This window comes from Protopterus annectens, chromosome 9.part0 (genome assembly GCF_019279795.1).
Source record: "Protopterus annectens isolate FY-2018-M chromosome 9.part0, PAN1.0, whole genome shotgun sequence".
In the NCBI taxonomy this organism is placed as follows: domain Eukaryota; kingdom Metazoa; phylum Chordata; order Ceratodontiformes; family Protopteridae; genus Protopterus; species Protopterus annectens.
In genome coordinates, this window is record NC_056743.1 from 1,202,258,988 (window position 1) to 1,202,282,088 (window position 23,101).

At 41.5% G+C, this 23,101-nt stretch overlaps 1 long non-coding RNA gene across 1 annotated transcript in view; it reads right to left on the reverse strand.

Moving 5' to 3' along the window:
- Nucleotides 1-486: 486 nt before the first annotated feature.
- LOC122811938 overlaps nucleotides 487-23,101 on the reverse strand; it is a 558,722-nt gene continuing 536,107 nt past the window's right edge. The window contains exon 6 of the long non-coding RNA XR_006366316.1: nucleotides 487-3,016. This is a non-coding gene — a long non-coding RNA (uncharacterized LOC122811938). The remainder of the gene's footprint in view (nucleotides 3,017-23,101) is intronic.

The window sequence follows — 23,101 nt, forward strand, 5'->3', positions numbered from 1 at the left end:
CCTGAGGGTCTGACCACACACTTTCTGTGGGGGAGATTTTCTGGTTATGCCCCATCCACTACCCCCTCCCTTGGGATGCCTCCTGGACCACACCTCCGATAACATGACATCATCAGCCTCCACCAGGGATAGGCTTATATGATGCCCGCATCACTGCCCCCCCATGGCAATGCCCATCCCTCCCTGCCATTCAATCAATAGCCCAAGCCACTAATCAATCCTAAGTTGGCTGGGCCACAGTCAGGGCTTCATCCTTCTATGCTACCAGGGCAGCATAATTATCTTTACTTTCAGCTGAGAGTCTTCAATTGAGTGAGCTATTTTTCTGGGTTATACTTTAACAAAAAAAAAAAAAAAAAGGCAGCACCTCATAGAAAGAATATCTTGGTGGGTGTGGATGTACTTTTTTTCTGGTATCCCTAGGTACATGCCTGCACTACTGTAAATGTTTTGAAGCTATGGTATTACAAATGTTTAGACAAAAAGTAAAGCAATAACAGCAGTTTTTTATTAATTTCAACAACTTCACGACTCATACTTTACTGAGTGCTGTACTATTGACATTGACAGGCAAAAATGAGGAAAATGCAACTCTTTACGAATGAAATACTTAATGCAGGATGTCAAAGAGGATTCCTTATGCAAGACTCAAAGAAATCTCAAAACTGCATCAATAATTTTAATTTATAAAACTCATGCAAAATACTGCACCTTGATGCAAATGTAGGGAGAGGGTGTGCAACATTGTATGCCGATTACAGACCCCTTATTATAAACAAATGTTACAATGCATTTCCTCCTACTGGAATAGTTATCAGTCTAGTTCAAGGATTCCTAGGATCTGCTTTCAAGAAGGCCCTCAAAGTACATCTGAAAAGGAGGACTGAAATATCCAAACGGTGCCATAAATGACGGCTAGACAGGTTTGAAGAAACTGCCAGAAAAAGATAAGCCCCCAAAAAAATCACCAGTCTTGCATAACCTCTACTAGACCTGCTGAGAGTTGCACCAAAACTCAGACTTGGGACTGTATGAATTGTAGGCTCTGAAAAGATTTCATAAAGGGGCCTGCAATGAGCATACAGAATACTACGTTGTGATGGACACTTCCTTTGTACGTCTATTGAGTTGGGATGCTTACAAGGACAGAACTAAATGCATGCAGGTGGCTGCCTTCAATCACATATCAAATGATGTGGATGCCCCAGCTGCAAATGGAGAGAGGTTCCATTTGGTTAAAACAGTGTAAAGCTTGCAGATTATAAAAATAACCTGATGGGAGGGGATAATAAAGGTTAAGTGACACATACAAACTAATTATACAGTAATATGGCAATGGCAAGACTCAAGAAGCAAGCTCCTTCCTCCACTCCTGCCCTATCTGCAGGAGACATGTTCTGCTATTCTGATCATGGAGGATACGCCAAACTTCTGCTTATACTGGTGGTAATGTGGGTTCAGAAAACAATCCAGGATGCTGGAGTTCTGAAAGGGATGGAGGATAAGATTAAGCACCCAGTGAGGGTCTCCATAAAATGAAAAGGGTTCAGGTGGTTGCTAAGAAATAAAGGATTTCTGCCAGCTTCCAAAGGCCACATGAAGAATTGAAGCTCTGCATCACTAAAAGGAAAGTGGAAGCCATGTGTCACTGCAAGCACTGGCTACTTCTGTAACAATAAAAATTTAACTAGAGTCTCCTTCTTCAGTAAAGTTTAGTCCATTTTGGTCATTAGCTTTGTTTCAAGCTTAACATATTGGTTATTTTTAAAAGGAACATTGCTGGAGTGCTAACTACAGTCTTGAGAGGTTATATTAAGAAGTTAACTCACATGACGCCTTCGGCAGTGACTGGAAACCTTCAATTTGAAGAAAAGGACAATGCCATTTCATGGAGTAGTGACTGAAACTTAAAGCTAATAAATATCTCAAAACCAAAAGTGACTGGAAACAATACTAAGGCACCACCAAACATGCTATTCATGTACACTGCTGGTAATACCCCAGCAAATAGTATGTGTCTACTATAATTTGCTTCAGCCTAACAATATTCTAAATAACTTCAGAGGTGCAAGTACTACAGATAAACTGACTTCTGAGTGTTGTATCTTAGAAATACTACAATTTACAGTTAAAAGTGTTCAGTCTGAAAAAATCAATACAGCACAATAACTGGCTCATTCAGGAATAAATAATACAAACAGCAGAGTTCCTTTGTATAACAAAGCTGTGATTTCTACCGACCAATCCTTCAGTCAGAGCTATAACCATTGCCTACTATATCCACTGTGCAATATGACAATTTTCCGGGGCAGTTAGGAAACCATAAAGAAAAATAAAAATAAAAAATAAAATAAAGATGCTTATTTTAAGCAACTTATCTACATAAGGATTACTTTCTTAATGAAATAAATATACACTGCAGTGTGATAATAATTTGCTTCAATTTGAAGTGAAAGTTTTTTTTTTTCATGTGAAAAGCCCATTTCAAGACTGATGGAGCTGGTGAAAACAAGAGATTCTAAATGCAGAACACCAGTGGAAGGAACAAAATACATGGGTGAGTCATCGCAAAGTTACCATCATTATTCTCTTCCATCTCCTGGAAGTGTGCAGAAAGTACGCAAGTATACTTTTCCTTAAATGGACTGGTGTTTCCTTCATCCATTAAACTGCTTACAAAAACAGACTTGAATGAGCAGGGGCAGTTCTGCAATGTCCATGTTCTAATCTCCACAGTGTGATGCTGAGGTCTCTAACTTCAACTGCAGTCTCCTCCTTTTCACCCTCAGTAAGCTCATCATAATGCACCCCCCCCTCTGCTTTTTGCACAGGTACAAGGGTGGGAGGAACGGTTTCAAGGTGGCTCTTGCTCTTGTGAGCTGAAACACTGTCCCGCTTCTCAAAGCGCTTGCCACACACATCACAGGAGAAGAGATAAGTAGACTCAGCGTTATGCTTCTTCATGTGCCAGTTCAGAGAGGCTTTCTGCCTACAGGTGAAGCCACAGATTTCACATCTTGCAAAAGGCACAACCCAATGAAAGCAGGACAGGCAAAACATTAAAAATAAAAAGGGTGAGGCAGGATAGAAGCAGGGAATACAAAATACAGAAAAAAAGAAAAACAGAATAAGATGAAGAAAATTGAAAACAAATGACAACCAAGTAAAGCAAAACAAAGAAAATAAATAGCAAAATGAGAAGAATGCATTCAAAGTTAAGACACAGGATAAATTTAAACAAGTACATGGTAAAGGAAACGCAATGTAACAATAGAAAAAAGGGAAAAAGCACAAATATAAGAGAGGAAAATCAATGAATTAGAAAAGATGATAAATCAAGAGAAGAAAAGAAGTAAAAGCAGACAAGGAAATAAACAATGAAATTGCACAGACAATGGAATAAGAAATGAGCATGGAAAAACATATATGAAGAGAGAAAACAAGTCAATGCAAGAAATAAAATGCAGCCGGAAATGAAAAATGCATGTGTGACAGTGTGAAAGAAAATTATGGACAGTAAAAAGAAGAAACGTTACACATAATATTAGAGAAAGACAAGTGGATTAAAATTAAATACGACCAAAAAATACAACCAGGAAAGGACAGAAAAGTAGGTGAGGGGAAAAAAAAGGAAAGAAAAACAAGAAGATTATAAAACAAACCAGACAGCAGTATTCCCTTTTATATTAAACACAGCATTGTCTACACAGTTACTATCACGGTTATTCACTGCAAAATTTTAAAGCATTCCACTTTACTAAAGAAAGACTTTCATCCAGCCCATTGAAAATAATATAAAGGTGAAAGATCCCCTTAAGTCTGAATATATATTATATTTATACATTAAACACAAACGTTACAGTTTAAACAAAGCATTTGCCCTATCATGAATTATTTCTTTTGCTAGTCAGGACTGGGCATCATAAAAGTAACTAGCAATCTGGAACTAAACCAGTAGAAGTCAAATGCCTCAAAATACAAGTAAATAAAGACATTTCCTATCACTGTGATTCACACTCAACGTTTTGTAGTTAAGATATGGTCCCTCTGCAAACTGCAATGCAAAATGAGTCACAGCACAATGAAATTCAGACTAAGGGGACTTTGTATCATCAGTGCCTATACTATGTACAGGAGATCTTGATGAGACTTGTATTCAGGGTCTCTTAAGTACAGTGCATGCGTGGAGATTTGTCACTAGATTAAGTTTCGACCACTGCAGCAGGAAACAGACTCCTATACAACATCAGAGATTTTTCATAGTAGTACTTTAAGTCAGTATGGTGAGGCAAAATTTCAAAGCAATTGCAGCTACAAGTCAACATAGTACTATGACACGCTATAATTAATAGTATGTCTAATTTAGCAAGTCCTGTGATAGTTTTCTTTTCTTCAACGAACTCTTCTGCATTCGGGGTGAGAAGAAAGATGCATATGTGCCAGCAAATGCTTCATCATCACATGCTGTGCACACTAGACAAATGGCTGGCCTGCACTCAGAATTCACCATCAGCCACTAGAGAGCATTCTAGCGTCAAATGAAGAATTAAGGTCTACCATCCACGTTAACAAGAAATATATATATACAAATATATACTTGCCTGTTACATAGGGAACTTCAAGAGTAGTAGCCACCCACACATATGTTGATTATGGGAAGGAATCTGTGACTCAAATTATGTTTGACTCACTGATCGACCAGCACTACAAGAATGCATCTGTTTTATCTAAAGCTGAAGATATTCCTTCGATAGACACTGTAGTTAGATGAAATCCCAGGCATTAATCACTGGGACTGATGTACCACAAAGTAAAACCCAGGAATTATGTTCAAAAGGCTGAGCCCTAATAAATTCATCTCATACAATATGTAGTGAAGGTGTACACTGCAGACAAATGACCACAGTCAGGTGTCTTCAATGGAGTCATTCTTGAAAAAAGCCCTGAAGGCAGCCTCCTCACGTCAGCACAGCTACATCTGACCCCAACATTTTGCAATAGGTTACTCACCTGGTTAAAAAATAAAGGCACAACTTGAAATCTACTTGAGTAAGGCTTTTTGGCCACTACAAAAGTTCAGGAGATAAACAACTCCATAGTCTTCTTAAACTCGTGCTCTCTACAGTCATTTCGGGAAAACCATGAGCAGATGGCATATAAACAATGTATAAAAGTCTCTCTCTCTCTCGTTGGTTTCCACTTTGACAAAAGAAATGGGGATATAAACAGACTAGTTCAAGAAGAATTCAAAAGCCATTTTCATGACACAACCTTGGTACATCTTGAGGGGATAACCTCATCATCAACCCCTCTTTTCCCATTTTCTACACGAAGCCAGGGTGTCTTGTCAGCTATCGCTATCTCTCTCTATTCAATGCCACTCTCCTGACTGTTGCAGGTCTTCTCTCACACAATCTATCTCTACCTCTTTGCTGGACACCCTTGTTTCTTTCCTGTGTTCTTCCTGTCTGTTCCAAATCTTCTTCACCAGACTGTCTACTGCTTTCCTGCCCATGTGCCTGAACCACCAGTCAGCTCTCTGACCTTTTCTGCAATTTCTTCATTTGTCTCAGTGTGCACAATATCACCTGTCTCAGGCACTTCATCTCCATCACCTCTAGCTTCCTTGACTGCCAAGGTTTCTGTACTATACACAGTAGTACTGGTCGCCCACTGTTTTTGACTGCTTACTTCTCAGATTCTTTGGCATTCCTCTTTCATATAGTACACCTGACACACTGTGCCAGTTGGCTACAGCCACTCTGATTCTAGCTTTGACCTCCTCATTCAGACTTCCCTTCTCCTCAACCAACCCTGCCAAATATTTTAAGCTGTTAACCTATTCCACTGGTTTCCCTTCTATCTCAAGTCTTGGCTTCTTCTGATTTTCCTAATTTGCTGCCATTACAACGGTCGTACTTGTAGTCAGATTCATCCTATGTGCTTTCAGTTTTGTATTCCATTCCCCTACTCTTTGCCAAAGTTCTTGCTCAGTGTCTGCCTGTATAGCCACATCATGCGCATACAGCAACTTCGTTGGATCTCTACCCTCCAACCTGTTTGTTAATGCAGTCCATCACCAATAAGAACAGCAGTGGGCACCCTGATGCACACCCACTGGGAATCCCTCTGAGGGACAAAACACTGTTCGTACTTGAGTCATTGTGTCCTTGTGCACAGCTTGCACCAATTCTACCAGTGTTTCTGGGACTATGAACCACCACAGAACTGCTCAGAGCAGCTTTCTTTGGACCTTGTCATATGCTTTCTCTCCAAGTCTAGGAATACCCAGTTGGACTCTTTCCTCATTTCTAGCTTCTTCTGAAATAGGTGTCTCACTGCAAACACTGGGTCACTTGTGGAGCATCCTTTTCTGAATCCAAACTGCTCATTTCCCATCTTACTTTCTATTACTCTGTGTATCTGTGCATGTCACCCTCTCCAAAGCTTTCATGCAATGTAACAGGTGTCTGATACCTCTATACTGCCCACAGTTGTGAATACCCCCCTTTGTTCATAGGTTCATAGGTTCATACTAGGCTATCTGCCCGAGGGCATTTACAAGCCTAGCCCATAGTTTTGTGGCTTACGCCACCCCTTTAGTATGGGGAACTATACCCATTATTTTGCTGTGCCTCTGTTGAGCAGTGACACTGAGGTAATCCCTGGGGTATATCTGCGATCTCCCATCCATTGGTCAAGATTTCTCTTGAACAAGGCCAGCGAGGTGCTCTGCCTCACATATACCGGGATTTTATTCCACAGCATAGGGAGTCTTTGGGTGATGAATCTATCCCTCCAGCACGTCCTATTAATAGCCGTGTCGAGGTTTAAGTCTCCCGCCCTTGTGGCTCTGATGGATCTAGATTTATTGAGGTGAAGCATATTCATCAAATCTGGGTTTGACATGGCCTTGTAGGTTAGGCAAAGGTCACCTCTGAGCAAGCGTGCGACTGAATAGAGCTGGAGTTCTTTCAGTCGGGCAGCATAGGACAGATGTTTGAGACCCTTTATCCTTTTGGTGAGGAACTTTTGTGGCCTCTCCAGCTGCTGCAAGTGTCGGGTCAGATACATTCCAAATGGGGCATTGTACTCAATCATTGGTCTGATGAGTGATGAGTATAGGGAGACTATGACCTCCCTTGATCTAGATGAGAATCCCTTCATGATAAGGTGGGCAATGTAGAAGGTCTTCCTAACTACTTTAGCTACATGGGTGTCGAATGACAGACTACTATCAACCTGGGTCCCCAGGTCCCTGATAACTTCTTCTGTACTCAGTGGATTGCCACCTATTTGGTAGCTTGCCACCTATTTCATGAACAATGGCACTAGTATGCTTATTCTACAGTTATCTGGGATACACTTTTCTCTCCACTTTGCTACGAGTACCCTTAGGAGCCATTTCTCGTCTATTTCACCCAACATAAGAAAGGGAACCTGTCTACAACTAAGTCACTTCTGCTACCAGCTCCAACAAAGGCGCTCTGGGGCAGACCAGATCTGAAATAGCCACATCCGAGGAATGGAAAGGTAGCAGATAAAATGGATGAGGAGAGGTATCTGACCCAGCAATTGGCACTTTCCCAGACAAAGGTACCCAAATAACCCCCCAAGCCGAATCTACATTTCAAGGAATTGCCTCATCATCCGGTTGACATCCTGCTGGTTGAGGCTTCCTATTGACTGTCGTCGATGCCACTGAAGATGATCTCGAGAACTTCCTTTCCTAAAGAATTGGAGAATGCAGTCTGGGACTCGCAGATTCCATGGAAAATTGGGATCGAGTAGGTGATAGAAACTGGCAGTTCCTCACATCTCTATTTTTTGGATTCAAACCAGGCACATTTGCTGGACCCAGTGATCTTTTGCATGACTTTTCAGAGTCTGTTCTTTCCTTTTCTTTTGACTTCTGTTTTTTCTTTCTCTTTCTGCTTCTCCCTTTTGACTTTTCTTTCTCGCTATCTTTCTGACTGTCCTTAGATTTTTCTCTTTGCCTGCTGGAAAATATGCCATTGAAGAAGTTGACTGTCTGAGGGGAAAGAAAGTACAGTTCTGTAAAATCTTAGCATAACAGTAGATGTTATTCTCTTCACTGTTGCAGTATTCTTCAACTTAGGTATATCCTGCCAAGGATAGCCCAATGTCCACAGCCAATATAACAGAGCCTTTAGATCTTGTATGCACCATACTTCACACACATGCTCCTCGTACAGGGCGTAAGGTATACAGTGTTGTGTGGACACTGACACCCAGAAATGAATTGTCCCAGAAGAGAACTGTCTCCATAGGACAAAGGAAGCCATGGACATCTAGGAGAAGAAAATACAGATGGAAAAGGGGGACCCTTGTCCAGAAGGGTAACCAAATTAAAGCCCAAAAGAAGATAGGGGGGATGAAGGGAAGGACTGAATACTGCAACAGTGTAAGAGGAGGACATCTACTGTTATGGTAAGATTATATACAACCCGTACACACCTATCAACTGTACAGATTTTTGCCTCATATTTTTGGTCTATTCCTCATAAAATTTGTGATTTTCTGGATGTTTGTGGCAAATCAGTGAGGATTGAATTCACTAAAAACAGTCATTTGATTTTCAGACTTCATATCCTTCAGAAAATACATGGTAGCACAAGACCATTTATTCTAGCAGCTTTCCAAGGTTATAAAAAAAAAATAAGTTATGTACTCACCATAACATTCCATGTTAGTTGTTCTTCTCACCTTCATTCTTGCTGGTTAGTTCGGAACTGAGAATTGGTTCTGACTCTGCCTATACTAAAGCAAGAGAGCTTCCACTGGCTCGAGGCAATACCCTATCCTATGATGCTTAGGGAGATTACCCAGATCTTGTTTGCAAATACTGTACAGAGTAACAGTTATATACACAACATAATACATATGGAAACGTGTGACCTACGACTAAGAAGAAAAACGGAGAACATAAGTTCCAACTTGAGAGAAGCCTCTCAATCCTCCAGGATTCTGTATCTATTTTCTGCTACTTTGTAAGAAAAAACAAAAAAATATCCTTGTTTCCCGCCTTTACTGAACTAGAATAGTCCAGACTTCAGGTATTGCTGATCTCTGGGCTGTGTCATAGTTCCTGTGTTGCCCATATCCTTGTTTGGATAGGAGGAAGCTTCTTTGTTCACCAGTGGGAGTGGGGAGCTCTGAGCAGCCTATCTGTCCCTTAAGGAGTGGTTCCAGCCCAGTAACTTGTAGCTTATTGGCCATTTTGGGCCATTTCCTAGCTCTTTCTAACCACCTGCTATAAAGCCCGCTTTAGCTCGCTTTTGCGCTTGTAATTGACTCAGCACAGCTCCTCTTGGTGTCCTGCAGAGTTCTACAAGCAGCAGTGAGTGGAAGAGTGACTTTCCATTGATTTATAAGTATTTTTTGTCTACTTATTTCAGACTTTTTCTCGCCGAAAAGCAAGTTTCTTTAACTAAATAAGCTCTGCAAAGTTGATTTACTGCATTCCTGATTGTTTTCCTGAACTTTTTGCACTTTTAAAGTTTGTTTTTGCTTAGATTAACTGGTAGGCTACACACTCAAGTGTGCTAGCTGAATTAAAGCATTTACTGTTGTTACTGTATCTATTTTCTGCTACTTTGTAAGAAAAAATAAAACAAACAAAAAAAAAACAAATAAATATCCTTGTTTCCCGCCTTTACTGAAGTAGAATAGTCCAGTCTTCAGGTATTGCTGATCTCTGGGCTGTGTCATAGTTCCTGTGTTGCCCATATCCTTGTTTGGATAGGAGGAAGCTTCTTTGTTCACCAGTGGGAGTGGGAGCTCTGAGCAGCCTATCTGTCCCTTAAGGAGTGGTTCCAACACAGTAACTTGTAGCTTATTGGCCGTTTTGGGCCATTTCCTAGCTCTAACCCCCTGCTATAAAGCCCGCTCTAGCACGAATTTGCACATAGCGCAGCATCTGGCAACACCGCTTAATCAGGTTTAAAGTATTCCCGGCTCCACAAAGTGTGCTCTTCATTTTTTCCCTTGGAACTGCTCTAACTCTCAATCTAAACACTCTATTCTCAATCTAAAAACCCCGCACTTGCTCCTACAAGCATTTTATATAAGTTAAGCACTAATTAACTAAAAAAGCACTACATCCTCCTAAAATCCCCTTCAGTACCCTTATCCCCTATTGGTCCTTTCTGATTCAGTTACAAAGGAGTTCCTTAGACTATTCTGGCATGTCAAAAGGTCAGTTGCTGGCTTCCTCTCCAGTCCAGCTGGTGAATCTGGGAATCTTGAAGCAATGTTACAACTGCCTCATGTACACAGACAACCCTCTCCTCCTCCCAACAAGTACAAATATATGTGAGAGATGCAACCATATAGCCAAACTGGAGGCTGAGCTCTCTCAACTCAGTACTGGCGTAACCAGTCAGGAGGAGAAGGTAACCACACACACACCACAAATCCAGTCTCATAGACCTATCACAACTGCAAACCAAGCACAAACACACAAAAACATACTCGGAGGCTCTAAATAAAAATCTGCCAAAGCAACAGAGACCTCCAAAGCAGACAACCAAGCAACCACTACCTCAAAACAAAACACATGCAACATACAGTTCACAAAGTCAGTGTGCCAAACAGTCACAGCCCTTAAGGCTAAACAACATACCTGATACACTTGTAATAGGGGACTCTATAGTCAGACACAGTGACGTCCCGCTCACCAGGCTGAACAAGGAAAAGGTCACAGTGAAATGCCTTGTCGGGCGCTAGAATCTGCCACATAACACAAGCACTCAGGTCACTCCAAAGCAGGTACAAATATGACTCAGTCATTGTCCATGCTGGTGTGAATGACCTGAGACGTACCTTCCTGGACTACAGGAAAAGAGACAGAGGAGCTCTTTGATCATGTAGCCCAGGCCAGTATGACCCTGACCTTGAGCAGCATCTTACCCTCACCAAGAACCCAGGCCGGTATGACCCTGACCTTGAGCAGCATCTTACCCTCACCAAGAATGATGCCACAGTACAAAGACAAAATGATCAATTTTAACAACTGGCTTAAGTATTGGTGTCATTCTAAGGGGATCCAGTGTCTGTCTGCTTGGGATGACATGCTCGACAAGCCACGCTGCTTCGCAAGGAACGGCTTGCACCTGTCACCCCTGGGCTTTCGGATATTGGCAAAGGCTCTTGCCACCCCCATAGTGCCTTTTTTAGGCAAGGCTCAAAAGACAAATCCACCTCCCTAGAAAACACAAGTAGAAAGAAACTAAGGGTAATGCTGCTCAACGCCAGAAGTCTAAACCTCAAGATGCATGCTCTCGAAGCCCTCTTCAGTATGGAGAACATCGATGTCTGTGCAGTGACAGAAACCTGGTTCAAGGCTCCAGAGAGCACCCCAGCACTACCAGGTTATACCTCATATCATGCTTTTCGGCCCCAAAACTTGGACCGAATCACAAAAGGAGGGGGAGTGATCCATATTCATCAAGGATACCCACACCTCCAGGTTAGTGGAATTGCACGAAGCATCGGAGACCATCCATGTGCAACTAACAGTGGGCAAAACTGCCTTCCAGTTTGTAGCATGCTACAGACCACCCTCTCAAACTCAGGAACTCTACTCGGCCTTCCTAAAGACACTGGAGAATATGAAGGTCTCTCCAAACACCATCATATTGGGGGACTTCAACTACCCAAACATAGACTGGGAGCATTACTCAAGCCCCAACACCCTAGCCCAAAGGTTCCTAGAATTCATAAACTCAAATGCTATGGAACAACTAGCCACCACTCCCACAAGAGGGGAAAACATATTAGACCTGATCATCACAAACATGAGGACACAATGTTCCAGACCAAAAGTATACCCCTCATTGGTAAGATCGGACCATAAATTAATCTCAGTGGAAATCCACATCCCGCCCCCACCCCCAGCACAGAAGACCACAGTGAAGAACTTCTCAAAAGCTGACTTCACACTTCTTAAGACCGAAGTGGAATCCTTCAAGGCCCCCGGGCCAGTGGAAACCACAGCCCACTCTGCTGAATCCTTTATAAACGCATTCTATGGACACCTTCAGGAATGCATGGATCATGCAATCCCAAATAAAACCAAGACCCATTCCCCCAAAGGCAGGCGTCCTGTCTGGTGGATCCCAGCCATAAATAAGCTATACAACAGAAGGAGGAAACTACTATATGATAGAGCAAAATCCCTAAAAGGGAAGGCATCTCTGATCAGTACTAGCAAAAAACTACGAACACTCATAAAATCATCCAAGGCCAACTTTGAGAGAAAAATTGCACAGGACACTAAAGATAATCACAAGGTTTTCTTTAGTTATGTTGGAAACCTGGGTGGAAACTCCCAGATATGTTCAGAGTTAGTCCAAAATGACAAAAAATACAATGAACCCACAGACATTGCCAACATCCTAGCAGACAGGCTCAGTGCAAATTTCTCCCGCCCCTTCTCCCCAAAAGGACAAATATCTATCCCAGCAGAGTGTTGCCTCCCTGACATCTCAGATGCCCAGGTGAGAGCTGCCCTCTCCAAAGCAAAAAACACAGCATCAATGGGACCAGACGGTGTTCCGGGTTGCGTGCTACATGAACTCCAAGTAGATGCTAAACCCACACATAAGGCTGCTGTTTAATCTCAGCCTTACTACAGGACATGTACCCAAAGAATGGCGTACAGCAACAGTGGTCCCACTCCACAAAGGAGGTGCTTCTACGGACCCTGGAAACTACCGCCCCATAAGCTTGACTAGCCTGGTCTGCAAAGCTATGGAGAGGATCATTATGGAACTCAAAGACATTGGGGACCTACAGACACTGGATCCTACCCAATTCGGCTTTGTTAAGGGCAGATCCTGCCTCTTGAACCTGGTCAACTTCTTTGAAACAGTCACCAAGGCCATTGATGAGGGTAAGGTAGTTCACACAGCCTACCTTGACCTCGCAAAAGCCTTCGACACAATACCCCACTCGGGCATCATAGACAAGCTTTCCAGCTTAAATATAAACCCCTATGTCATAAGATGGGTTGCAAACTGGCTCAAGGACAGAACCCACAAGGTCAGAATTACTGGAGCCATGTCAGACTCTAAACCAGTCACAAGTGGCGTACCACAGGGCTCGGTCCTGGGACCTCTCTTGTTCGATAATTATTTTTCTGAGTTGCAGGCTAACACGGGAGGATTGTGGCTGCCTGCAAACTGGGCACCATAACTGACTCTCCAGCGGACATAAGCATCCTTCAAAAGAGTCTCATAGAAATGGATAACTGGTGCCAGAGCCATGGCCTTAAACTAAACGCCAAAAAGTGTATAGTCATACCCTTTGGGAAAAACAAAGTGCCCACAAATTACCACATAGGTGGTAATCCATTAAGTACGGAAGAAGTAATTAGGGACCTAGGGACCCAAGTTGACAGTAACCTCTCGTTTGACACTCACATTGCCAAAGTGGTTAGAAAGACCTTCTATATTGCCCACCTTATCATGAAAGGATTCACATCTAGATCAAGAGAGGTCATTGTGCTCCTTTACTCTTCCCTCATCAGGCCCATAATCGAGTACAATGCCCCATTTGGGATGTACCTTACCCAACACCTGCAGCAATTAGAAAGACCCCAAAAGTACCTCACCAAGAGGATCAAGGGACTCAAATATATGCCATATGCTGCCCGGCTAAAGAAACTCCAGCTCTAGTCAGTCGCATACCACCTACTCAGAGGCGATCTATGCCTGACATACAAGGCCATGTCCAACCCGGAATTAATGGACATGCTCCACCTCAGAAAATCCAAATCTCCCAGAGCTACGCGATCGAGAGATTTGAACCTCAGCACAGAAATATATAGGACATGCTGGAGGGACAGATTCATAACCCAGAGGCTCCATTCACTCTGGAATAAAATCCCAGTCCATGTTAGGCAGAGCCCCTCACTGACTCTCTTCAAGAGGAATCTTGATGAGTGGATGGGAGATCGTAGGTTTAGCCCGGGTGTCACTGCTAGACAGAGGCACAGTAAACTAACCTTAAAAGGGGCACAGTATACTCATTCCAAGGGGTGGCGAAAGCCACACACACACTGGCTAGGCTTATAAATCCCCTAGGGCAGATAGCCTAGTATGAACCTATGAACCTATAAGGAGCAAAGGTTGTGGGAAGGAGGGTGGGACGCAAGAATGAAGGCAAGAAGGACAACAAACATGGAACATTATGGTGAGTACATAACTTCTTTATGTTATGCTGTCCCATCTCTCCTTCATTCTTGCTGGTTGGGGACAGCGTCCTTAGCACCTTCTTTCTTGGGTGGCTCAAGGGAACAAACTCTTCAGAACAGTGGATCCAAATGAAGCCCTGTTCCGGGAGGCCAAATCTACTTTGTAATGAGTGATAAAGGTATGAGGTTTAACCTAAGTCACTGCAGCACAAATTACATCCATAGGTAGTCTAGTTTAAAAGCAAATGAGGTTGCCATGGGTCTCGTTGAATGACCTTTTATTTTTCCAGGCAGTTGTCTGTTTTGGGAAGTATATGAATAGGTAATGGTATCAGTAAGCCACTTTGAAATGGTGATCTTTGATATTGGGGCGCCCTTCTTTTTATCTGAAAAGGAAACGAATAGCTGATCGGATTTCCTGAATCCTTTAGTTCTGTCCAAATAGAAACGCAACTGCCTGTGTACATCTAATTGGTGTAATTTATATTCTGCCTTGTTGCCATAGTTTAGGAAGAAAACTGGTAGATCAATAGACTGATTCAAGTTTGCTTCAGAGCAAACTTTGGGTAAGTATGATGGCTTAGTTCTCAGAGAAACTCTGTCTCTATGGAAAACCAAGTAAGGGGAATGTACAGACAATGCTTGGAGTTCTCATACCCATCTAGCTGACATGATGGCCACCAAAAAGACTGTTTTCCACATTAGAAATGTCAGATGACAGGATGAAGCCAGTTCATATGGTGGCAGGATTAGACTGGACAATACCAAATTGAGGTCCCAAGGGGCTAGTGGTTCTTTTACTGGAGGCCTAAGCAAAAAGATGCCTCTCAAAAAGGCTATGCACAGTCTATGGGACATAATCTTGTATCCCATTTCTCCAATATGGTAGTTTGATACTACAGCCAATTGAACCCACATGGTAGCTGCTCCTCACTGAAGGAGTTTAGCTAAAAGGTCTACAATAGAAGTTACCGGGGCCGTGAAAGAATCAATGTCATTGTTGAGAACCCCAAAAAAAAAAACTTCCATTTGCTAGCAAAAAGATTTCTAGTTGCAGTTTTGTGGAATGAGATCAGAATATGTTTCACGCAAGGGATATATTCAGAAGCCTGGCTAGGAGTGGAAGAGAAGCAGTCAAGCTGTCAGTTTGAGGGTTTTGAGCGAGGGATGCAGAGTCCCAGACGGATGAGTCAGGAGGCCTGGAACTGGGTCCAGAATCCACAGACCCTCTTGTAGATAGGGCCAAAGGAAGGGGAACCAAATTTGTCGAGGCCAGTATGGGGCAATGAGTATTAACCTGCTTCTCAACATGTTGGCTTTCTGAAGGAATTTGGAGATCAAGTAAAATAAATGGAAGGCATAAAGGAGACCCGGGGGCCAACTGCGTACAAGTGCATCCATTGGTGACTCCCCCAGAGGGGGGATTAGGGCAAAGTAGCTGCTGCATTTGGAGTTCATGGACATGGCAAAAAGCTAGGTTGGCCCCACTTGTGAAAAATCTGTTTTGCAGTTTCCTGTTTCAGGGACCACTCGTGAGGCATTAGAATAGCCCTGCTGAGTTTGTCTGCAATCACGTTGGATCTCCCAGAGTTTTTACTGATTGGTTTTTCAGTGACCTTCTCATCAATTGTTTTAGTTTGGGATATTTTTGCAGTAACCCTAATGATAATGGACATAAGTTAGGTAAAACAGCCCCGTGTTTCTTTTGCTTAGTCAAACGCTCTGCTTGTGCTGTGCTGACGAGGTCATAAGGCCGAAATATGCATATCCACAGCTAGTGGGGTTTGGCTTTATTGGCCTGAAACTGTCCATTAAAACGACAAAACAAGTCATGGGCATTCAAAATCGCCAATTAGCTTAAATACCGGATGTTCATTGAGGGTCATTTGCATATATCCCATGTCCCTCTGATACAAGAGGTTTGGGAGGTCACTCAGTGGAAGTTCTAGCTTTGCTGGAATTTTCATTTTGTTTTTACTGATTGGTTTTTCAGTGACCTTCTCACTAATTATTTTAATGGTAAAAGGGGACACATTACATATAGGAGACAGCAAAATCATTTTTATTGTGGTTCTGATACACATTTAATACAATAATGTGATAAAAAGTGATGCACACAGTATGGTGAAAGGGGTCATACTGTAGGAAGCTGCAAAGTGTACTGCAGAAAATGTCAGACAGAAGACCGTTTTTGGTTTCACTGTCCCCAAATAACTATGCAATAAAATGTAGAGCAAGAACAAAGGGATGATGGTAGCATGAACAAGGGTAGACAAGGTGAAAACATAGCAGAAGGGGATAAAGAAGATACAGAGGATGATGGTAATAATGAAGTATGGCACAAAAAAGGTTTAGTGAGCGATAGCAGGTTTAAGCATAATACCGAAGTTACAAACTGCGGTGGTGGTGGTGCTGCGGTAGCGTTGTTGCCTCACAGTAAGACGTTGTCCTGTTCGATTCTCAGCTACAGTGTCTTCTGTGTGGAGACATGCGTGAATGGGCGTACCTTCGCTGAAGGTTGTGCATCAGGGCTGGCAACTCGGTACGTAAAAATCTACTGGCAATCATTAGCGGACCGGAGTTCTGCTGTGGCGACCCCTTACCGGTAAAAGCCGAAAGACACAACTGAAGTTACAAACATTAATGAGAATTAAAATACTGAGGAAAGTGAATCAATGGAAGGAAGGGAAAACTACAATAGGAAGTAAAGGATGTGCTGTAGAATATTAGTATTTTTTGAAAGGGGATGCTATAAACATACCAAGAAGAACTGTAGTAAGTGATTTAAAGGAGAGAAGGAAGTTTGTAAAGATTGAGTGCATGCAAACAAAGATGATAAAGAGGAAGTGTTTGAAAAAATGAAGCTGAAGCAGTACATAGTTAAAATGAGTACAAAGCTGATAGAAGACATTAATTCTAATTTAAGAAAGAAAAAAGATAAAGATTTCAAATTCTGTTACAAGATGATGAAATCTGATAAATTACTATTAAGAAAAGCTATACATATGGAAGGCGTGTACACAGAAAACAGACTAAATTAATACTTGTCTGAAGATTTGTTACAGATGTTTTGCAGATCATTTGCTAGTATGAGATAAAACAGGAAGATATATGAAGGGAATGGAAAAAAAAATAGGTTAGTGGTTAGGAGTGAAAAGGTGGAGGAAGAGAGTAGGTTGTTGTAAGAACATTTATTAGTGATGAACATTTTATAAAACTTGGACAATATGTAATGTACAAAAAAGTGTGTGTTCATTTGCAGGCATAAAAGGAGATGTGGGATAAGTAATAAGAGTAAAGGAAAGTATTAGTGGGATATGAAGAGGTATTGCAGAAAGACAAAGATACAGCAGTACAGGAGCATGAAATACTGTAAATAAAAGTAAAGAATGTAATATTTAGACAAAAATGGTGTGAAAAGAAAAAAAAAAGTGTTTTTTTGGTAAACAAGTATGAAGAAAATAGACTGGACAGGATGAGACATTTGTCAGGTGATATAAAGGGTTAAGCAGCAGTAATGAGGAAAGCACAGGAGCATATGAATGAACTGCACAAGAATACATAACATTAGAGAAGACATTAAGTGCATACATTGCTGTGTAAGAAAAACAGGGAGTTGGAAAATAAGTCTGTATAAGAGGAGTTAGATAACATATTGGGGAGGGTAAAGAAGAGTAGTACACTCAGGTCTGACAGAATAAGTTATGAGCTTTATTAAAAAGATATAGGGCATGTCAAAAGACATTTTTAAAATATTAAACGGATGGTTACGGAAGTAGTAAAACAAAAGACGATATGTGAAGGAGCAGTGAAGTTTATAAAAGAGGCAACAGAGAGGATATTGGGAATTAGAGGCCGATTACTTTAGGGAATACTGATTAGCAACTCAACTATTTTGCTTTCAAATCAGATTAATGTCTGGTGGTCGAACAGCATTCAATCTGGTGATCCACTCATTCTGTAACTCAGTTCTATTAACAAAAAGAGTGATAAAAAGTAGGCAGATAAAGTTCAAAGATCTAGCTGAGATGCAACATATTTTGTAAAGGCGAATGCTTGAGAAATCACCAAGAAAGGGACAAATGAAATATAAACAAATAAAATGAAAAAAACGTGTTTATGATGTGGAAGACATTTTAGGACAAGCTTTATTAGGACTGTGAGAAAGTGAATGTCCTTAGGGAAAAATGGAACTAGAATATAAACATGCAAGTTTTTTTTTTTTGAATGTACAGTCAGAAATGATGTGTAGGGTCTACGATACAAGTTCTAATGGGAAAACACAAGTTGAATAAAATTAGTAAGTGTAGTATGGATACTGTGGACATGTAGATGCAAAGTTTGTGGGAATGTAGTATGATGTTAAAGAAAATTGCCAGGGTGGGTAAATCTGTAAAAGTTTTTTTTAAATATGATTATTGCTCTTTTTGGTAATGTCAAAATGTTTATGAATCTCTTCTTTTTCATAATATGTAACCATTGAAGTAAACTGCAAACCATTTAAGAAGTTAATAAAGCTCCCTTAATCCTTCTGATAATTGCCCTGGGTATTTTACATCCACCTGAACTACCACCAACTCAGACAGGTGGGGCCTCGGTTAAACATCTCATCTGAAGGATGGTACAACTCAGGAAGACAGTATCCCCCTTATGCTGCAGTGCACTGTAGTGTCAGTCTAAAAAATTAATCCAGTTACCTGGTGTAGGAAGAGAACCCATAGTCTTTCTGACCTCCCACCATCAAAAGCAAGTGGGGCATTGTACTCAATTATGGTTGCAAATGTGAAGAGATGGGAATCTTCTATTTCATGATATATTTTTGCATTCTCATCTTTTACAAAAACTCTTTTTATTTAAAGTAGAGAAAGTCTGGCTGACTGCCATTTCATAGCTTTTTTAAAAGACCTACTACCACAGCACTATTTTGAATTTTAATTCACATTGGGATACTTAACTTGTGGTAGCTGCATTGTATGTAAAAGTGTGTTGAATATTTTCAAAATTCAAATGCAAGACATAATTTTACAGTGACTAACTACTCATGAGACATTGAAGCAACGACAATGTCACAGACATGTACTCAATCATTTATTTATATATACACAATTGTTAACCAGAATAGTCCGTCTAGGCTTTTGGACCCTTTTCAGCAAAGCCAGAAGAAAAACCTAGCTAAGCTAGAGTTTTCACTGTGTGATACCTTAAATTTCCTACAAATGACAGCTATATGCCTTATGAATGTCCATGACTTTTTACTTTTTCTTTTTATATCTTTATGGACACATTCAGGCCAATAAACCCTTTATACCCTTGGGTGCAGGGTTAGACTTGTATGCGAACAAAAGCAGATTCGGAAGGCTAATTCCTCTGAAACGTGTGACTAGGAGAAACAATATGTTGTAACTCCTGCAAGGTTTTTGCCCTTAATCTGGAGCGATTTAAAAAGTTCAGCAGCTGAGATACCAAGATTTTTATTATCCAAAGGAGCATCTAATAATTAGGCCTTAAATTTCATGAAGTAAAAACTAAGAATAATGCCTAATACCAGAACCGAATGCAACAGCCCTAGAAGAAGCATTAGCTGCATCACAACCGCATGCAAGAGTGACACGCAACTTGAGAGGTAGAACCCAACAAGAAAAGAGCTGAAGCCTTCCTCTCAGAATTAAGGTGGTCATAAATCACTTGAGAAAGTAGGGCTAAAGCATGCCTGGTCATACAAGTCTGGTAATTAACAGCCCTAAAAGACAGGGTGGCAGCAATATAGGTTTCATAGGTAGGTACTAGGCTATCTGCCCAAGGGCATTTATAAGCCTAGCCAGAGTGTGTCAGCTTTCGTCGCTCCATTGATTAATTAACTGAGCTTCTGTCAAGAAGAGCCAATGAAGTGATCCCAGGGGTGCATTTTCTGTTACCCATCCACTCAAGATTTCTCTTGAAGAGTGTTAGTGAGGGGCTCTGCCTAATGTAGTTAGGAATTTTGTTCCAAAGCATGGGGAATCTATCCCTTCAGCATGGTGTATTTATTGTTGTGGCGAGGTTTAGCTCACTAGAACGAGTGGCTCGCAGTGACTTGGATTTCTTTAGGTGGGGCATGTCCATCAATTCTGAGTTGAACATGGCTTTGTAAGTCAGGCAGAGATCACCTCTGAGTAAGCGATATGCGAATGAGTACAGCTGGAGTTTTTCCAGTCAGGCTGTATAGAACATATGTTTGAGGCCAGTAATCCTCTTGGTGAGGTACTTTTGTGGTCCTTCCAGCTGTTGGAAGTGTCTTGTGAGGTACATCCCAAATGGGGCATTGTACTTTATGATGGGTCTGATGAGTGACGAGTAGAGGGGCACTATAACCTCTTTATTTCTAGATGCGAACCCTTTAGTAATTAGATGGGCTACATAGAAGGATTTCCTAACTACTTTGGCAATATGATTGTCAAAGGAGAGATTACCATCTACCTGGGTTCCCAGATCTCTTATTACCTCTTCTGTATTAAGGAGGCTGCCACCTATGTGGTAACTTATGGGTGTTTTGTTTTTCCCCAAACGGAATAACTATGCATTTTTTGGCATTCAGCTTGAGACCATGACTTGGACACCAGTTGTCCATCTCAGTAAGGCCCTTTTAGAGAATGTCTGCGTCAGCCGGAGAGTCAATTATGGCTCCCAGTTTGCAGTCATCGGCGAACTTGGTTAGCTATAGTCCTCCTGTGTTTGCCTGTACTTCTGAGAAATATATGCCGAACAGTAGGGGTCCCAGGACCGAGCCTTGTGGGACACCACTTGTGACTGGTTTAGAGTCGGACCTGGAGCCCACTATTCTTACCGTGTGAGTTCTGTATGTAAGCCAGTTGGCAACCCATCTCGTGACGCAGGGGTTTATGTTCAGGCTGGTGAGTTTTTCGATAATTCCAAAGTGGGGAATGGTGTCAAAAGCCTTGGTGAGGTCAAGGTAGGCTGTGTGAACTACCTTCCCCTCATCTATGGCCTTGGTGACTGTCTCGAAGAAGTCAATCAGGTTTAGTAGGTATGATCTGCCCTTAAAGCCGAACTGGGTCAGGTCAAGTGTTTGGAGGTTCCCAATGTCTTTGTTAATGAGTTCCATAATGATGCGCTCCATAGCCTTGCAGACCAGGTTAGTCAGGCTTATGGGGCGATAGTTACCAGAGTCAGTTGTGGCCCCTCCTTTGTGGAGCAGAATAACCGTTGCTGTGCGCCATTCTATGGGCACGTAGCCTGTGGAGAGGCTGAGGTTGAACAGTGTATTTAGGTGGGGGGTTAGTTCATTCTGTAATTGTTGCAAGATGCAGCCTGGGACACCATCTGGCCCCATCGACGCTGTGCTTTTGGCTTTTGAAAGGGCTGTTTTCACCTGTGCGTCTGATTTCCAGGACAACATACTTTTCCGGTATTGTTGTGGGCCCTTTTGGGGGTGAGAGGCGGGTGAAGTTTGCACTGAATCTATCTGCCAGGATGTTGGCAATATCAGTGGGTTCAGTATATTTTGTTCTATTTTGCACTAGCTCAGAGCATATCTGCGAGTTGCGACTTAGATTCTTGACATAGCTAAAGAAGGCTTTGTGGTTATCTTTCGAATCCTTGGCTATTTTTCTTTCAAAGTTAGCCTTGGATGATTTTATGAGGGACCTTAGTTTCTTACTGATACTGATCAGGGATGTCTTTCCTTCTTGGGATTTGCTTTTTTTCTGAACTAGTTTCCTCCTCCTGTTGTATAGCCTGTTTATGGCAGGGGTCCACCAGATTGGTTTCCTTCTCTTAGGGGAGTGAGTCTTGGTTTTGCTAGGGATGGCACGAACCATGCATCCTTGTAGGTGCTCACAAAGTGCATTTGTAAAGGTTCCTGCATCTTGGACACTGTTATCCTTTAGCATGGGGGCTGTGATCGGTGTGGACCTTAAATATATATATATATATATATATATATATATATATATATATATATCTCTATATCTATATATATATATATATATATATATATATATATATATATATATATCTATATCTATATATCTATATATATATATATATCTATATATCTATATATATCTACATCTATATATATATATCTATATATACATCTATATATATATATATATATATATATATATATATATATATATATATATATACACACACACACACACACACACACACACACACACACACACCTTTTTGCCCAGCCTCTCCATGGGCCTACTATCCTTATCTGAAGGGAGTAACTTCATAGAGGGCAACAGCTTGGAGGGTTTGTTAAGAGAGAGACACCACAGAAGGCTCAACAGAAGGGCATTTATATAGAAATTTACAATCATCAGGCACCTTGTAAAATCTGTCAGGTTTCTTACTATCTGGGCCTGGGAATCAGGGGCTACAGAAGTTGCTGAAAGGGGATCCAGGAGCTCATAATACCTTTTCTTGACATCAGAAACTTGAGAACAATTCCACTTAAAGAATTCCGTCCCATGAAAAATAGTGTCCGTAAAACAAAGTTCCCCTAAAGAGGAATCTGGACTAACAGAATCCTCCTCTTCTGAATTATAGTCCAAAGGGGAAGGGATCTGAGAAGAGTAAGCTAAATCAAGCTTCCCGGGGCTGTTAAGAGGTGTGGATGACCAAGGAAGGGCAGGCACAAAGACATCCTGAAGAGGCTTTAAAGCCATTAAAGCATTAAACAACGAGAGTAAAATCCTGCCAGCTGATGCTTCTTTTAGGGATCCTTGATTGCAGGAGGAAATATGCTTGTTTTTCTGTGGGACATCCACACGAAAAACCCTGGGAGGGTCAGACCATTTTCGACATTCAAAAAGCATAGTAGTAATCTCCTTCCTCACTAAGATCTGCAGAATCTTCCTTGGTCCCTAGGTA